This window comes from Falco cherrug, chromosome 12 (assembly GCF_023634085.1).
Source record: "Falco cherrug isolate bFalChe1 chromosome 12, bFalChe1.pri, whole genome shotgun sequence".
Classification (NCBI taxonomy): Eukaryota; Metazoa; Chordata; class Aves; order Falconiformes; family Falconidae; genus Falco; species Falco cherrug.
The window spans coordinates 2,063-16,893 of NC_073708.1; the positions used below are offsets into that span (position 1 = coordinate 2,063).

The window sequence follows — 14,831 nt, forward strand, 5'->3', positions numbered from 1 at the left end:
TTTCGTGCCCTTCCATTTTACGATAAAAACTTTCGTGACCCCTTTTCCCGTTCAGGCACTGTTGCTAGTGTTTTTATAAGGGGGGAAAAAAAAGCGTAAGCCTGGTCTCTCGAGTGATTTTTTTTTTTTTTTTTTTTTTTTTTTTCTTTTTCGCTAGACTAGTGGAATCGAGAATGTTCGCTGCCAGAACTTCATCCACCGAGATGGGACGCCAGGCAACTTCCTAACGGGCCGTGGGCAGAGTTCCCCTCTTGATGCCGTGCCTATATAATAAACTGTGCAGTCCGTTAGCTAGACGGGCTGCAGTACCCAATTTTTTTCGCCAGGCGGCAGCACCGCGCCCCCCCCCGGCGGAGTAAGGGCAGCGCATGCGCAGACGCGGCTTGACGCCGAAGGGGGCGTGGCTTCCGGGCACGTCGCGGGCCGATGACGCAATCCGGCTTCGGCGCATGCGCAGAAGGGGTTTCTGGCAAACTAAGGGCAGCGCATGCGCAGACGCGGCTTGACGCCGAAGGGGGCGGGGCTTCCGGCTTCGTCGCAGCCCGATGACGCAACACGCCTCGGCGCATGCGCAGAAGGGCTTTCTGGCAAACTAAGGGCAGCGCATGCGCAGACGCGGCTTGACGCCGAAGGGGCGGGGCTTCCGGCCTCGGGCGTACGGGCAGATGACGCAATCCCGCTTTGGCGCATGCGCAGAAGCCTTTCTGGCCGACCGAGGGCGGCGCATGCGCAGAAGCGGCTTTGACCCCCCCCCCCTAGGGGCGGGGCTTCCGGCCTCGTGCGTAGGGGCAGATGGCGCATCCGGCCCGGGAAAGGCGGGTTCACTCCCGGCCCGCGCGGCGCGCTGGAGCGGCCGTGGAGGTACGGAGCCTTCGCCGGGAGCCCGGAAGACTTTCGGGCCGGGACGTGCGGCGGCGCGCTCGGGCTGAAGGGCGGCCGGGGGCCGGCGGGCAGCGGCCCGGTCGGGGGGGGGATGTGGCGGCCCGGCGCTCGGCCGCGGCAGGGAGCGCCTGGTGCCGGCGGCGGGCGGGCTGAGGCAGGCGGGCGGCCCGGCCCGGGACCGGCGGGGCTGCCGCCGGTTCTCGTCTCCCCGGCAGGGACGGTGGTCAGCGGGCTCCTCACGGGGCTGCCCTTTTCTGGGTGGGTGGTTTTTTGTTTGTTTTTTTTTTGTTTGTTTGTTTTTTTTTTTTTTTTTTTTTTTTTCTCTCGGAGCCGCGCCGCTACCTCGGCGAGGAGCGGCGGCGGGGCGGCCCCGGTGCTCGCTCGTGGCGGCGGCGCCCGGGAGAGGGGTCGGCCCGCGCCGCCCCGCCGCCCACCCGCCGCCGCCTGCGGGCTGCCCGGGCAGCCGCCGCAGCCCTGCGCGGGGCTTTGTCTTTCCCCCAGCCGCTGGCCTGAGCCGTGGCAGCCGGCTGGGGCTGCCGGCCCCCGCGGGCCGCAGAGAGGCTGCCTCGGGGCCTGCGGTAACGCTGTCGCGGGGGGGGGGGGGTGGGGGGGGGGTGGGGGGTGGGGGGGGTGTGTGTGGCTCAGGAGCCTCTTCCCGCCCCTGCGAGCGGGCCAGAGCAAGAAAAGGCAGCCGGCAGCGGAATCCCCAGCCGTCGCCCCCGACTGCTGCTTTCTCCGCAAGCCTTTTAACTGCCGGGGAGGGCTGGGAGGCAGCGGCAGCTCAGGTGTCTGGCTGATCTTGTGTCGTGACAGTCAGCTCCGGGGCCGGAGCAGCCGAGGGGAAGAGGCCTTTTGGTTTGCTTCCCCGCGAAACCGGGGCCTTTTGTTTTCCCTTTGTCCCTAGGTTCGTCCCGAAGCGTCCGTCGACAAGTCAAGGGGAGCGGAACCGAAGGTCGCTCGAGATGTTACTTCGCCACGCGTGCCTCGTGCTTGCGAGTCGGACTGCTGACTACGGAGGGATCCCTTTTGTAGCCGCCGAGGGCCCGCGAGGCTCCGTGTGCCCGCCGCTTCCGAGTGCTGCGCTGCGGCTCGGGCAACGGCCGGGGAGGAATTGTCGGTCCCTCGTGGTAACGCAGCCGGGCCTGCTAGGCGCTTAGAGCAGCGCGTCCGGCCGGGCAGTATTGTTTTCCGAGGCTGTAAAGGAGCCCGAGGTATAAACCCGCTTGACGTTTCCGTACGGCGGTGCGCTTTGTCGGAGAGCTGGGCCCTACTGACGGAGCTGGCACAGGGTTCCCGCGGGACTCCGGCTTTGCCCGTCTCGTGGAAAGGCTCCAGAGCCTGCTTGGGAAGCCGCTTGACAAGGCACGGCTTTGCCGTGATTTTTACGCCGGAATTCCGACGGTAACGCCAATGCCACGTGTTAGCCTTTCTCCAGCAGCTCCTCAAAGCAGAGTGAGCCTTAAGAATCGGATTGCCTTTTAACGAAATTCGAAACAAAGCGGCGGGGTGAAGCGGCTGGAAGCGTCCTGCCAGTCTGCCGTGGGTATCGCTGCCGTGCGTGTTACCTGCCTGTCTGCCGATCGCTCCTGCCTCTTGTTGTGGCCCGGTAATTCCTCTGGGGAAGGCGTTGGGCTCTGACTGCAGCGCACCCCGACTCCCTCCTGACCCCGGCGAGACGTGATCGGTGTTTGCCTTCCTCCCCTTTCACAGGGCCTCGGCTGTTGCGTGCAGAGAAGCTGTCAGCCTTGTGAGAGAGCACGCCGCCGGCAAGCGCATCGTGGTGCTTCGGTACCGAGCTGAGGCCGCAGGCGTCCGTCTTTTGTTTGCGAAAAGGGATCGCGAGGAAAGGTTGCTGGCCTCGGAGGGGGAGAGGTGGCGGGGGAACAGGTAGGAGGCAGCTCTTTCAACCGGTTTTAGGCTTAACTCCCGGGTGCCTGAGCACGGTTCTGGGCTTCGGGGGGTTGGCTTTCGGCTTTTCGCCTTCAGCGCGTCCTCCGTCACCGCTGTCGGCGCGCGCTGAGCTGCGGCTCAGGGGACTGCGGCGATACAGGCCGTGTGCGTGCCAGCCGTCCTCGAGGCTAGAGCTGTATTCTGCTTGTTACCCTGATGAAAGCGTTTCTTTTTTTCTAGGGGGCGTTCCCACAAGGCAGTGGTGTGGAGCCGAAGGGGACTGCGACGGAACGGTGACGGAGCCGTTTGGACCGAGTCTTGAAGATAGATCGCTCGGGTTTTTGTCCGAGGAAACTTCGTCTCGAGACGGTCCTATCGCTCGCTGGCAACGTGGTAGGAAACTGCTTTGTTGATCTTGACGGCGCAGTGTGTTGGGAGTATTAAGATTCCTCGAGAGATCAGAAGCGAGTAGGTTGTTTCTCTAAGGGAAAGGGGAATAGGCCTGTATCGTTAAAGGAAAGACTCAGAGTGGGTTTTGTTTCTCTTAAGTACAAAGCGCCCCATCTCAAGGGATTGCAAAGTCTGAAACGATGGTTCAAAAGCAGACTTGTGCTGTTTGCAAAGCGTCTGTTGCACTGCTCAAAGACAAAAGACGCTCACCCGAGAAAGTTTTTGGAAACCGATGTCCGAGAGGCACGGGGAAAGAGCTGCAGAGGTTTACGTATCGCCTGTCGAATTCTGTTCTCTTTCGTGCCCTTCCATTTTACGATAAAAACTTTCGTGACCCCTTTTCCCGTTCAGGCACTGTTGCTAGTGTTTTTATAAGGGGGGAAAAAAAAGCGTAAGCCTGGTCTCTCGAGTGATTTTTTTTTTTTTTTTTTTTTTTTTTTTCTTTTTCGCTAGACTAGTGGAATCGAGAATGTTCGCTGCCAGAACTTCATCCACCGAGATGGGACGCCAGGCAACTTCCTAACGGGCCGTGGGCAGAGTTCCCCTCTTGATGCCGTGCCTATATAATAAACTGTGCAGTCCGTTAGCTAGACGGGCTGCAGTACCCAATTTTTTTCGCCAGGCGGCAGCACCGCGCCCCCCCCCGGCGGAGTAAGGGCAGCGCATGCGCAGACGCGGCTTGACGCCGAAGGGGGCGTGGCTTCCGGGCACGTCGCGGGCCGATGACGCAATCCGGCTTCGGCGCATGCGCAGAAGGGGTTTCTGGCAAACTAAGGGCAGCGCATGCGCAGACGCGGCTTGACGCCGAAGGGGGCGGGGCTTCCGGCTTCGTCGCAGCCCGATGACGCAACACGCCTCGGCGCATGCGCAGAAGGGCTTTCTGGCAAACTAAGGGCAGCGCATGCGCAGACGCGGCTTGACGCCGAAGGGGCGGGGCTTCCGGCCTCGGGCGTACGGGCAGATGACGCAATCCCGCTTTGGCGCATGCGCAGAAGCCTTTCTGGCCGACCGAGGGCGGCGCATGCGCAGAAGCGGCTTTGACCCCCCCCCCCCCTAGGGGCGGGGCTTCCGGCCTCGTGCGTAGGGGCAGATGGCGCATCCGGCCCGGGAAAGGCGGGTTCACTCCCGGCCCGCGCGGCGCGCTGGAGCGGCCGTGGAGGTACGGAGCCTTCGCCGGGAGCCCGGAAGACTTTCGGGCCGGGACGTGCGGCGGCGCGCTCGGGCTGAAGGGCGGCCGGGGGCCGGCGGGCAGCGGCCCGGTCGGGGGGGGGGATGTGGCGGCCCGGCGCTCGGCCGCGGCAGGGAGCGCCTGGTGCCGGCGGCGGGCGGGCTGAGGCAGGCGGGCGGCCCGGCCCGGGACCGGCGGGGCTGCCGCCGGTTCTCGTCTCCCCGGCAGGGACGGTGGTCAGCGGGCTCCTCACGGGGCTGCCCTTTTCTGGGTGGGTGGTTTTTTGTTTGTTTTTTTTTTGTTTGTTTGTTTTTTTTTTTTTTTTTTTTTTTTTTCTCTCGGAGCCGCGCCGCTACCTCGGCGAGGAGCGGCGGCGGGGCGGCCCCGGTGCTCGCTCGTGGCGGCGGCGCCCGGGAGAGGGGTCGGCCCGCGCCGCCCCGCCGCCCACCCGCCGCCGCCTGCGGGCTGCCCGGGCAGCCGCCGCAGCCCTGCGCGGGGCTTTGTCTTTCCCCCAGCCGCTGGCCTGAGCCGTGGCAGCCGGCTGGGGCTGCCGGCCCCCGCGGGCCGCAGAGAGGCTGCCTCGGGGCCTGCGGTAACGCTGTCGCGGGGGGGGGGGGGTGGGGGGGGGGTGGGGGGGGTGTGTGTGGCTCAGGAGCCTCTTCCCGCCCCTGCGAGCGGGCCAGAGCAAGAAAAGGCAGCCGGCAGCGGAATCCCCAGCCGTCGCCCCCGACTGCTGCTTTCTCCGCAAGCCTTTTAACTGCCGGGGAGGGCTGGGAGGCAGCGGCAGCTCAGGTGTCTGGCTGATCTTGTGTCGTGACAGTCAGCTCCGGGGCCGGAGCAGCCGAGGGGAAGAGGCCTTTTGGTTTGCTTCCCCGCGAAACCGGGGCCTTTTGTTTTCCCTTTGTCCCTAGGTTCGTCCCGAAGCGTCCGTCGACAAGTCAAGGGGAGCGGAACCGAAGGTCGCTCGAGATGTTACTTCGCCACGCGTGCCTCGTGCTTGCGAGTCGGACTGCTGACTACGGAGGGATCCCTTTTGTAGCCGCCGAGGGCCCGCGAGGCTCCGTGTGCCCGCCGCTTCCGAGTGCTGCGCTGCGGCTCGGGCAACGGCCGGGGAGGAATTGTCGGTCCCTCGTGGTAACGCAGCCGGGCCTGCTAGGCGCTTAGAGCAGCGCGTCCGGCCGGGCAGTATTGTTTTCCGAGGCTGTAAAGGAGCCCGAGGTATAAACCCGCTTGACGTTTCCGTACGGCGGTGCGCTTTGTCGGAGAGCTGGGCCCTACTGACGGAGCTGGCACAGGGTTCCCGCGGGACTCCGGCTTTGCCCGTCTCGTGGAAAGGCTCCAGAGCCTGCTTGGGAAGCCGCTTGACAAGGCACGGCTTTGCCGTGATTTTTACGCCGGAATTCCGACGGTAACGCCAATGCCACGTGTTAGCCTTTCTCCAGCAGCTCCTCAAAGCAGAGTGAGCCTTAAGAATCGGATTGCCTTTTAACGAAATTCGAAACAAAGCGGCGGGGTGAAGCGGCTGGAAGCGTCCTGCCAGTCTGCCGTGGGTATCGCTGCCGTGCGTGTTACCTGCCTGTCTGCCGATCGCTCCTGCCTCTTGTTGTGGCCCGGTAATTCCTCTGGGGAAGGCGTTGGGCTCTGACCGCAGCGCACCCCGACTCCCTCCTGACCCCGGCGAGACGTGATCGGTGTTTGCCTTCCTCCCCTTTCACAGGGCCTCGGCTGTTGCGTGCAGAGAAGCTGTCAGCCTTGTGAGAGAGCACGCCGCCGGCAAGCGCATCGTGGTGCTTCGGTACCGAGCTGAGGCCGCAGGCGTCCGTCTTTTGTTTGCGAAAAGGGATCGCGAGGAAAGGTGCTGGCCTCGGAGGGGGAGAGGTGGCGGGGGAACAGGTAGGAGGCAGCTCTTTCAGCCGGTTTTAGGCTTAACTCCTGGGTGCCTGAGCACGGTTCTGGGCTTCGGGGGGTTGGCTTTCGGCTTTTCGCCTTCAGCGCGTCCTCCGTCACCGCTGTCGGCGCGCGCTGAGCTGCGGCTCAGGGGACTGCGGCGATACAGGCCGTGTGCGTGCCAGCCGTCCTCGAGGCTAGAGCTGTATTCTGCTTGTTACCCTGATGAAAGCGTTTCTTTTTTTCTAGGGGGCGTTCCCACAAGGCAGTGGTGTGGAGCCGAAGGGGACTGCGACGGAACGGTGACGGAGCCGTTTGGACCGAGTCTTGAAGATAGATCGCTCGGGTTTTTGTCCGAGGAAACTTCGTCTCGAGACGGTCCTATCGCTCGCTGGCAACGTGGTAGGAAACTGCTTTGTTGATCTTGACGGCGCAGTGTGTTGGGAGTATTAAGATTCCTCGGGAGATCAGAAGCGAGTAGGTTGTTTCTCTAAGGGAAAGGGGAATAGGCCTGTATCGTTAAAGGAAAGACTCAGAGTGGGTTTTGTTTCTCTCAAGTACAAAGCGCCCCATCTCAAGGGATTGCAAAGTCTGAAACGATGGTTCAAAAGCAGACTTGTGCTGTTTGCAAAGCGTCTGTTGCACTGCTCAAAGACAAAAGACGCTCACCCGAGAAAGTTTTTGGAAACCGATGTCCGAGAGGCACGGGGAAAGAGCTGCAGAGGTTTACGTATCGCCTGTCGAATTCTGTTCTCTTTCGTGCCCTTCCATTTTACGATAAAAACTTTCGTGACCCCTTTTCCCGTTCAGGCACTGTTGCTAGTGTTTTTATAAGGGGGGAAAAAAAAGCGTAAGCCTGGTCTCTCGAGTGATTATTATTTTTTATTTTTTTTTTCTTTTTCTCTAGACTAGTCGAATCGAGAATGTTCGCTGCCAGAACTTCATCCACCGGGATGGGAAGCCAGGCAACTTCCGAACGGGCCGTGGGCAGAGTTCCCCTCTTGATGCCGTGCCTATATAATAAACTGTGCAGTCCGTTAGCTAGACGGGCTGCAGTACCCAATTTTTTTCGCCAGGCGGCAGCACCGCGCCCCCCCCCCGGCGGAGTAAGGGCAGCGCATGCGCAGACGCGGCTTGACGCCGAAGGGGGCGTGGCTTCCGGGCACGTCGCGGGCCGATGACGCAATCCGGCTTCGGCGCATGCGCAGAAGGGGTTTCTGGCAAACTAAGGGCAGCGCATGCGCAGACGCGGCTTGACGCCGAAGGGGGCGGGGCTTCCGGCTTCGTCGCAGCCCGATGACGCAACACGCCTCGGCGCATGCGCAGAAGGGCTTTCTGGCAAACTAAGGGCAGCGCATGCGCAGACGCGGCTTGACGCCGAAGGGGCGGGGCTTCCGGCCTCGGGCGTACGGGCAGATGACGCAATCCCGCTTTGGCGCATGCGCAGAAGCCTTTCTGGCCGACCGAGGGCGGCGCATGCGCAGAAGCGGCTTTGACCCCCCCCCCAGGGGCGGGGCTTCCGGCCTCGTGCGTAGGGGCAGATGGCGCATCCGGCCCGGGAAAGGCGGGTTCACTCCCGGCCCGCGCGGCGCGCTGGAGCGGCCGTGGAGGTACGGAGCCTTCGCCGGGAGCCCGGAAGACTTTCGGGCCGGGACGTGCGGCGGCGCGCTCGGGCTGAAGGGCGGCCGGGGGCCGGCGGGCAGCGGCCCGGTCGGGGGGGGGGATGTGGCGGCCCGGCGCTCGGCCGCGGCAGGGAGCGCCTGGTGCCGGCGGCGGGCGGGCTGAGGCAGGCGGGCGGCCCGGCCCGGGACCGGCGGGGCTGCCGCCGGTTCTCGTCTCCCCGGCAGGGACGGTGGTCAGCGGGCTCCTCACGGGGCTGCCCTTTTCTGGGTGGGTGGTTTTTTGTTTGTTTTTTTTTTTGTTTGTTTGTTTGTTTTTTTTTTTTTTTTTTTTTTCTCTCGGAGCCGCGCCGCTACCTCGGCGAGGAGCGGCGGCGGGGCGGCCCCGGTGCTCGCTCGTGGCGGCGGCGCCCGGGAGAGGGGTCGGCCCGCCCCGCCCCGCCGCCCACCCGCCGCCGCCTGCGGGCTGCCCGGGCAGCCGCCGCAGCCCTGCGCGGGGCTTTGTCTTTCCCCCAGCCGCTGGCCTGAGCCGTGGCAGCCGGCTGGGGCTGCCGGCCCCCGCGGGCCGCAGAGAGGCTGCCTCGGGGCCTGCGGTAACGCTGTCGCGGGGGGGGGGGGGGTGGGGGGGGGGGGTGGGGGGCGGGCGGGTGTGTGTGGCTCAGGAGCCTCTTCCCGCCCCTGCGAGCGGGCCAGAGCAAGAAAAGGCAGCCGGCAGCGGAATCCCCAGCCGTCGCCCCCGACTGCTGCTTTCTCCGCAAGCCTTTTAACTGCCGGGGAGGGCTGGGAGGCAGCGGCAGCTCAGGTGTCTGGCTGATCTTGTGTCGTGACAGTCAGCTCCGGGGCCGGAGCAGCCGAGGGGAAGAGGCCTTTTGGTTTGCTTCCCCGCGAAACCGGGGCCTTTTGTTTTCCCTTTGTCCCTAGGTTCGTCCGGAAGCGTCCGTCGACAAGTCAAGGGGAGCGGAACCGAAGGTCGCTCGAGATGTTACTTCGCCACGCGTGCCTCGTGCTTGCGAGTCGGACTGCTGACTACGGAGGGATCCCTTTTGTAGCCGCCGAGGGCCCGCGAGGCTCCGTGTGCCCGCCGCTTCCGAGTGCTGCGCTGCGGCTCGGGCAACGGCCGGGGAGGAATTGTCGGTCCCTCGTGGTAACGCAGCCGGGCCTGCTAGGCGCTTAGAGCAGCGCGTCCGGCCGGGCAGTATTGTTTTCCGAGGCTGTAAAGGAGCCCGAGGTATAAACCCGCTTGACGTTTCCGTACGGCGGTGCGCTTTGTCGGAGAGCTGGGCCCTACTGACGGAGCTGGCACAGGGTTCCCGCGGGACTCCGGCTTTGCCCGTCTCGTGGAAAGGCTCCAGAGCCTGCTTGGGAAGCCGCTTGACAAGGCACGGCTTTGCCGTGATTTTTACGCCGGAATTCCGACGGTAACGCCAATGCCACGTGTTAGCCTTTCTCCAGCAGCTCCTCAAAGCAGAGTGAGCCTTAAGAATCGGATTGCCTTTTAACGAAATTCGAAACAAAGCGGCGGGGTGAAGCGGCTGGAAGCGTCCTGCCAGTCTGCCGTGGGTATCGCTGCCGTGCGTGTTACCTGCCTGTCTGCCGATCGCTCCTGCCTCTTGTGGTGCCCCGGTAATTCCTCTGGGGAAGGCGTTGGGCTCTGACCGCAGCGCACCCCGACTCCCTCCTGACCCCGGCGAGACGTGATCGGTGTTTGCCTTCCTCCCCTTTCGCAGGGCCTCGGCTGTTGCGTGCAGAGAAGCTGTCAGCCTTGTGAGAGAGCACGCCGCCGGCAAGCGCATCGTGGTGCTTCGGTACCGAGCTGAGGCCGCAGGCGTCCGTCTTTTGTTTGCGAAAAGGGATCGCGAGGAAAGGTGCTGGCCTCGGAGGGGGAGAGGTGGCGGGGGGAACAGGTAGGAGGCAGCTCTTTCAGCCGGTTTTAGGCTTAACTCCTGGGTGCCTGAGCACGGTTCTGGGCTTCGGGGGGGTTGGCTTTCGGCTTTTCGCCTTCAGCGCGTCCTCCGTCACCGCTGTCGGCGCGCGCTGAGCTGCGGCTCAGGGGACTGCGGCGATACAGGCCGTGTGCGTGCCAGCCGTCCTCGAGGCTAGAGCTGTATTCTGCTTGTTACCCTGATGAAAGCGTTTCTTTTTTTCTAGGGGGCGTTCCCACAAGGCAGTGGTGTGGAGCCGAAGGGGACTGCGACGGAACGGTGACGGAGCCGTTTGGACCGAGTCTTGAAGATAGATCGCTCGGGTTTTTGTCCGAGGAAACTTCGTCTCGAGACGGTCCTATCGCTCGCTGGCAACGTGGTAGGAAACTGCTTTGTTGATCTTGACGGCGCAGTGTGTTGGGAGTATTAAGATTCCTCGGGAGATCAGAAGCGAGTAGGTTGTTTCTCTAAGGGAAAGGGGAATAGGCCTGTATCGTTAAAGGAAAGACTCAGAGTGGGTTTTGTTTCTCTCAAGTACAAAGCGCCCCATCTCAAGGGATTGCAAAGTCTGAAACGATGGTTCAAAAGCAGACTTGTGCTGTTTGCAAAGCGTCTGTTGCACTGCTCAAAGACAAAAGACGCTCACCCGAGAAAGTTTTTGGAAACCGATGTCCGAGAGGCACGGGGAAAGAGCTGCAGAGGTTTACGTATCGCCTGTCGAATTCTGTTCTCTTTCGTGCCCTTCCATTTTACGATAAAAACTTTCGTGACCCCTTTTCCCGTTCAGGCACTGTTGCTAGTGTTTTTATAAGGGGGGAAAAAAAAGCGTAAGCCTGGTCTCTCGAGTGATTTTTTTTTTTTTTTTTTTTTTTTTTTTTCTTTTTCGCTAGACTAGTGGAATCGAGAATGTTCGCTGCCAGAACTTCATCCACCGAGATGGGACGCCAGGCAACTTCCTAACGGGCCGTGGGCAGAGTTCCCCTCTTGATGCCGTGCCTATATAATAAACTGTGCAGTCCGTTAGCTAGACGGGCTGCAGTACCCAATTTTTTTCGCCAGGCGGCAGCACCGCGCCCCCCCCCGGCGGAGTAAGGGCAGCGCATGCGCAGACGCGGCTTGACGCCGAAGGGGGCGTGGCTTCCGGGCACGTCGCGGGCCGATGACGCAATCCGGCTTCGGCGCATGCGCAGAAGGGGTTTCTGGCAAACTAAGGGCAGCGCATGCGCAGACGCGGCTTGACGCCGAAGGGGGCGGGGCTTCCGGCTTCGTCGCAGCCCGATGACGCAACACGCCTCGGCGCATGCGCAGAAGGGCTTTCTGGCAAACTAAGGGCAGCGCATGCGCAGACGCGGCTTGACGCCGAAGGGGCGGGGCTTCCGGCCTCGGGCGTACGGGCAGATGACGCAATCCCGCTTTGGCGCATGCGCAGAAGCCTTTCTGGCCGACCGAGGGCGGCGCATGCGCAGAAGCGGCTTTGACCCCCCCCCCCCCCCTAGGGGCGGGGCTTCCGGCCTCGTGCGTAGGGGCAGATGGCGCATCCGGCCCGGGAAAGGCGGGTTCACTCCCGGCCCGCGCGGCGCGCTGGAGCGGCCGTGGAGGTACGGAGCCTTCGCCGGGAGCCCGGAAGACTTTCGGGCCGGGACGTGCGGCGGCGCGCTCGGGCTGAAGGGCGGCCGGGGGCCGGCGGGCAGCGGCCCGGTCGGGGGGGGGGATGTGGCGGCCCGGCGCTCGGCCGCGGCAGGGAGCGCCTGGTGCCGGCGGCGGGCGGGCTGAGGCAGGCGGGCGGCCCGGCCCGGGACCGGCGGGGCTGCCGCCGGTTCTCGTCTCCCCGGCAGGGACGGTGGTCAGCGGGCTCCTCACGGGGCTGCCCTTTTCTGGGTGGGTGGTTTTTTGTTTGTTTTTTTTTTGTTTGTTTGTTTTTTTTTTTTTTTTTTTTTTTTTTCTCTCGGAGCCGCGCCGCTACCTCGGCGAGGAGCGGCGGCGGGGCGGCCCCGGTGCTCGCTCGTGGCGGCGGCGCCCGGGAGAGGGGTCGGCCCGCGCCGCCCCGCCGCCCACCCGCCGCCGCCTGCGGGCTGCCCGGGCAGCCGCCGCAGCCCTGCGCGGGGCTTTGTCTTTCCCCCAGCCGCTGGCCTGAGCCGTGGCAGCCGGCTGGGGCTGCCGGCCCCCGCGGGCCGCAGAGAGGCTGCCTCGGGGCCTGCGGTAACGCTGTCGCGGGGGGGGGGGGGGTGGGGGGGGGGTGGGGGGGGTGTGTGTGGCTCAGGAGCCTCTTCCCGCCCCTGCGAGCGGGCCAGAGCAAGAAAAGGCAGCCGGCAGCGGAATCCCCAGCCGTCGCCCCCGACTGCTGCTTTCTCCGCAAGCCTTTTAACTGCCGGGGAGGGCTGGGAGGCAGCGGCAGCTCAGGTGTCTGGCTGATCTTGTGTCGTGACAGTCAGCTCCGGGGCCGGAGCAGCCGAGGGGAAGAGGCCTTTTGGTTTGCTTCCCCGCGAAACCGGGGCCTTTTGTTTTCCCTTTGTCCCTAGGTTCGTCCCGAAGCGTCCGTCGACAAGTCAAGGGGAGCGGAACCGAAGGTCGCTCGAGATGTTACTTCGCCACGCGTGCCTCGTGCTTGCGAGTCGGACTGCTGACTACGGAGGGATCCCTTTTGTAGCCGCCGAGGGCCCGCGAGGCTCCGTGTGCCCGCTGCTTCCGAGTGCTGCGCTGCGGCTCGGGCAACGGCCGGGGAGGAATTGTCGGTCCCTCGTGGTAACGCAGCCGGGCCTGCTAGGCGCTTAGAGCAGCGCGTCCGGCCGGGCAGTATTGTTTTCCGAGGCTGTAAAGGAGCCCGAGGTATAAACCCGCTTGACGTTTCCGTACGGCGGTGCGCTTTGTCGGAGAGCTGGGCCCTACTGACGGAGCTGGCACAGGGTTCCCGCGGGACTCCGGCTTTGCCCGTCTCGTGGAAAGGCTCCAGAGCCTGCTTGGGAAGCCGCTTGACAAGGCACGGCTTTGCCGTGATTTTTACGCCGGAATTCCGACGGTAACGCCAATGCCACGTGTTAGCCTTTCTCCAGCAGCTCCTCAAAGCAGAGTGAGCCTTAAGAATCGGATTGCCTTTTAACGAAATTCGAAACAAAGCGGCGGGGTGAAGCGGCTGGAAGCGTCCTGCCAGTCTGCCGTGGGTATCGCTGCCGTGCGTGTTACCTGCCTGTCTGCCGATCGCTCCTGCCTCTTGTGGTGCCCCGGTAATTCCTCTGGGGAAGGCGTTGGGCTCTGACCGCAGCGCACCCCGACTCCCTCCTGACCCCGGCGAGACGTGATCGGTGTTTGCCTTCCTCCCCTTTCGCAGGGCCTCGGCTGTTGCGTGCAGAGAAGCTGTCAGCCTTGTGAGAGAGCACGCCGCCGGCAAGCGCATCGTGGTGCTTCGGTACCGAGCTGAGGCCGCAGGCGTCCGTCTTTTGTTTGCGAAAAGGGATCGCGAGGAAAGGTGCTGGCCTCGGAGGGGGAGAGGTGGCGGGGGAACAGGTAGGAGGCAGCTCTTTCAGCCGGTTTTAGGCTTAACTCCTGGGTGCCTGAGCACGGTTCTGGGCTTCGGGGGGGTTGGCTTTCGGCTTTTCGCCTTCAGCGCGTCCTCCGTCACCGCTGTCGGCGCGCGCTGAGCTGCGGCTCAGGGGACTGCGGCGATACAGGCCGTGTGCGTGCCAGCCGTCCTCGAGGCTAGAGCTGTATTCTGCTTGTTACCCTGATGAAAGCGTTTCTTTTTTTCTAGGGGGCGTTCCCACAAGGCAGTGGTGTGGAGCCGAAGGGGACTGCGACGGAACGGTGACGGAGCCGTTTGGACCGAGTCTTGAAGATAGATCGCTCGGGTTTTTGTCCGAGGAAACTTCGTCTCGAGACGGTCCTATCGCTCGCTGGCAACGTGGTAGGAAACTGCTTTGTTGATCTTGACGGCGCAGTGTGTTGGGAGTATTAAGATTCCTCGGGAGATCAGAAGCGAGTAGGTTGTTTCTCTAAGGGAAAGGGGAATAGGCCTGTATCGTTAAAGGAAAGACTCAGAGTGGGTTTTGTTTCTCTCAAGTACAAAGCGCCCCATCTCAAGGGATTGCAAAGTCTGAAACGATGGTTCAAAAGCAGACTTGTGCTGTTTGCAAAGCGTCTGTTGCACTGCTCAAAGACAAAAGACGCTCACCCGAGAAAGTTTTTGGAAACCGATGTCCGAGAGGCACGGGGAAAGAGCTGCAGAGGTTTACGTATCGCCTGTCGAATTCTGTTCTCTTTCGTGCCCTTCCATTTTACGATAAAAACTTTCGTGACCCCTTTTCCCGTTCAGGCACTGTTGCTAGTGTTTTTATAAGGGGGGAAAAAAAAGCGTAAGCCTGGTCTCTCGAGTGATTTTTTTTTTTTTTTTTTTTTTTTTTTTCTTTTTCGCTAGACTAGTGGAATCGAGAATGTTCGCTGCCAGAACTTCATCCACCGAGATGGGACGCCAGGCAACTTCCTAACGGGCCGTGGGCAGAGTTCCCCTCTTGATGCCGTGCCTATATAATAAACTGTGCAGTCCGTTAGCTAGACGGGCTGCAGTACCCAATTTTTTTCGCCAGGCGGCAGCACCGCGCCCCCCCCCGGCGGAGTAAGGGCAGCGCATGCGCAGACGCGGCTTGACGCCGAAGGGGGCGTGGCTTCCGGGCACGTCGCGGGCCGATGACGCAATCCGGCTTCGGCGCATGCGCAGAAGGGGTTTCTGGCAAACTAAGGGCAGCGCATGCGCAGACGCGGCTTGACGCCGAAGGGGGCGGGGCTTCCGGCTTCGTCGCAGCCCGATGACGCAACACGCCTCGGCGCATGCGCAGAAGGGCTTTCTGGCAAACTAAGGGCAGCGCATGCGCAGACGCGGCTTGACGCCGAAGGGGCGGGGCTTCCGGCCTCGGGCGTACGGGCAGATGACGCAAATCCCGCTTTGGCGCATGCGCAGAAGCCTTTCTGGCCGACCGAGGGCGGCGCATGCGCAGAAGCGGCTTTGACCCCCCCCCCCTAGGG

At 63.1% G+C, this 14,831-nt stretch overlaps 4 long non-coding RNA genes across 4 annotated transcripts; all 4 read left to right on the forward strand.

Moving 5' to 3' along the window:
• The first annotated feature begins 785 nt into the window (after positions 1–785).
• On the forward strand, positions 786–2,758 carry LOC129737211 (uncharacterized). Its single transcript, XR_008734777.1, has 3 exons — positions 786–861; positions 1,787–1,834; positions 2,593–2,758. It is a non-coding gene; the product is annotated as an uncharacterized LOC129737211 (long non-coding RNA).
• Positions 2,759–4,305: 1,547 nt separating this feature from the next.
• Positions 4,306–7,323, forward strand: LOC129737205 (uncharacterized). Its single transcript, XR_008734771.1, has 5 exons — positions 4,306–4,381; positions 5,302–5,349; positions 6,108–6,283; positions 6,527–6,679; positions 7,185–7,323. It is a non-coding gene; the product is annotated as an uncharacterized LOC129737205 (long non-coding RNA).
• A 485-nt stretch (positions 7,324–7,808) lies between these two features.
• On the forward strand, positions 7,809–9,778 carry LOC129737213 (uncharacterized). The gene is made up of 3 exons (XR_008734780.1): positions 7,809–7,887; positions 8,818–8,865; positions 9,624–9,778. It is a non-coding gene; the product is annotated as an uncharacterized LOC129737213 (long non-coding RNA).
• A 1,562-nt stretch (positions 9,779–11,340) lies between these two features.
• Positions 11,341–13,785, forward strand: LOC129737216 (uncharacterized). The gene is made up of 4 exons (XR_008734783.1): positions 11,341–11,416; positions 12,338–12,385; positions 13,144–13,319; positions 13,564–13,785. It is a non-coding gene; the product is annotated as an uncharacterized LOC129737216 (long non-coding RNA).
• The last annotated feature ends 1,046 nt before the right edge of the window (positions 13,786–14,831 follow it).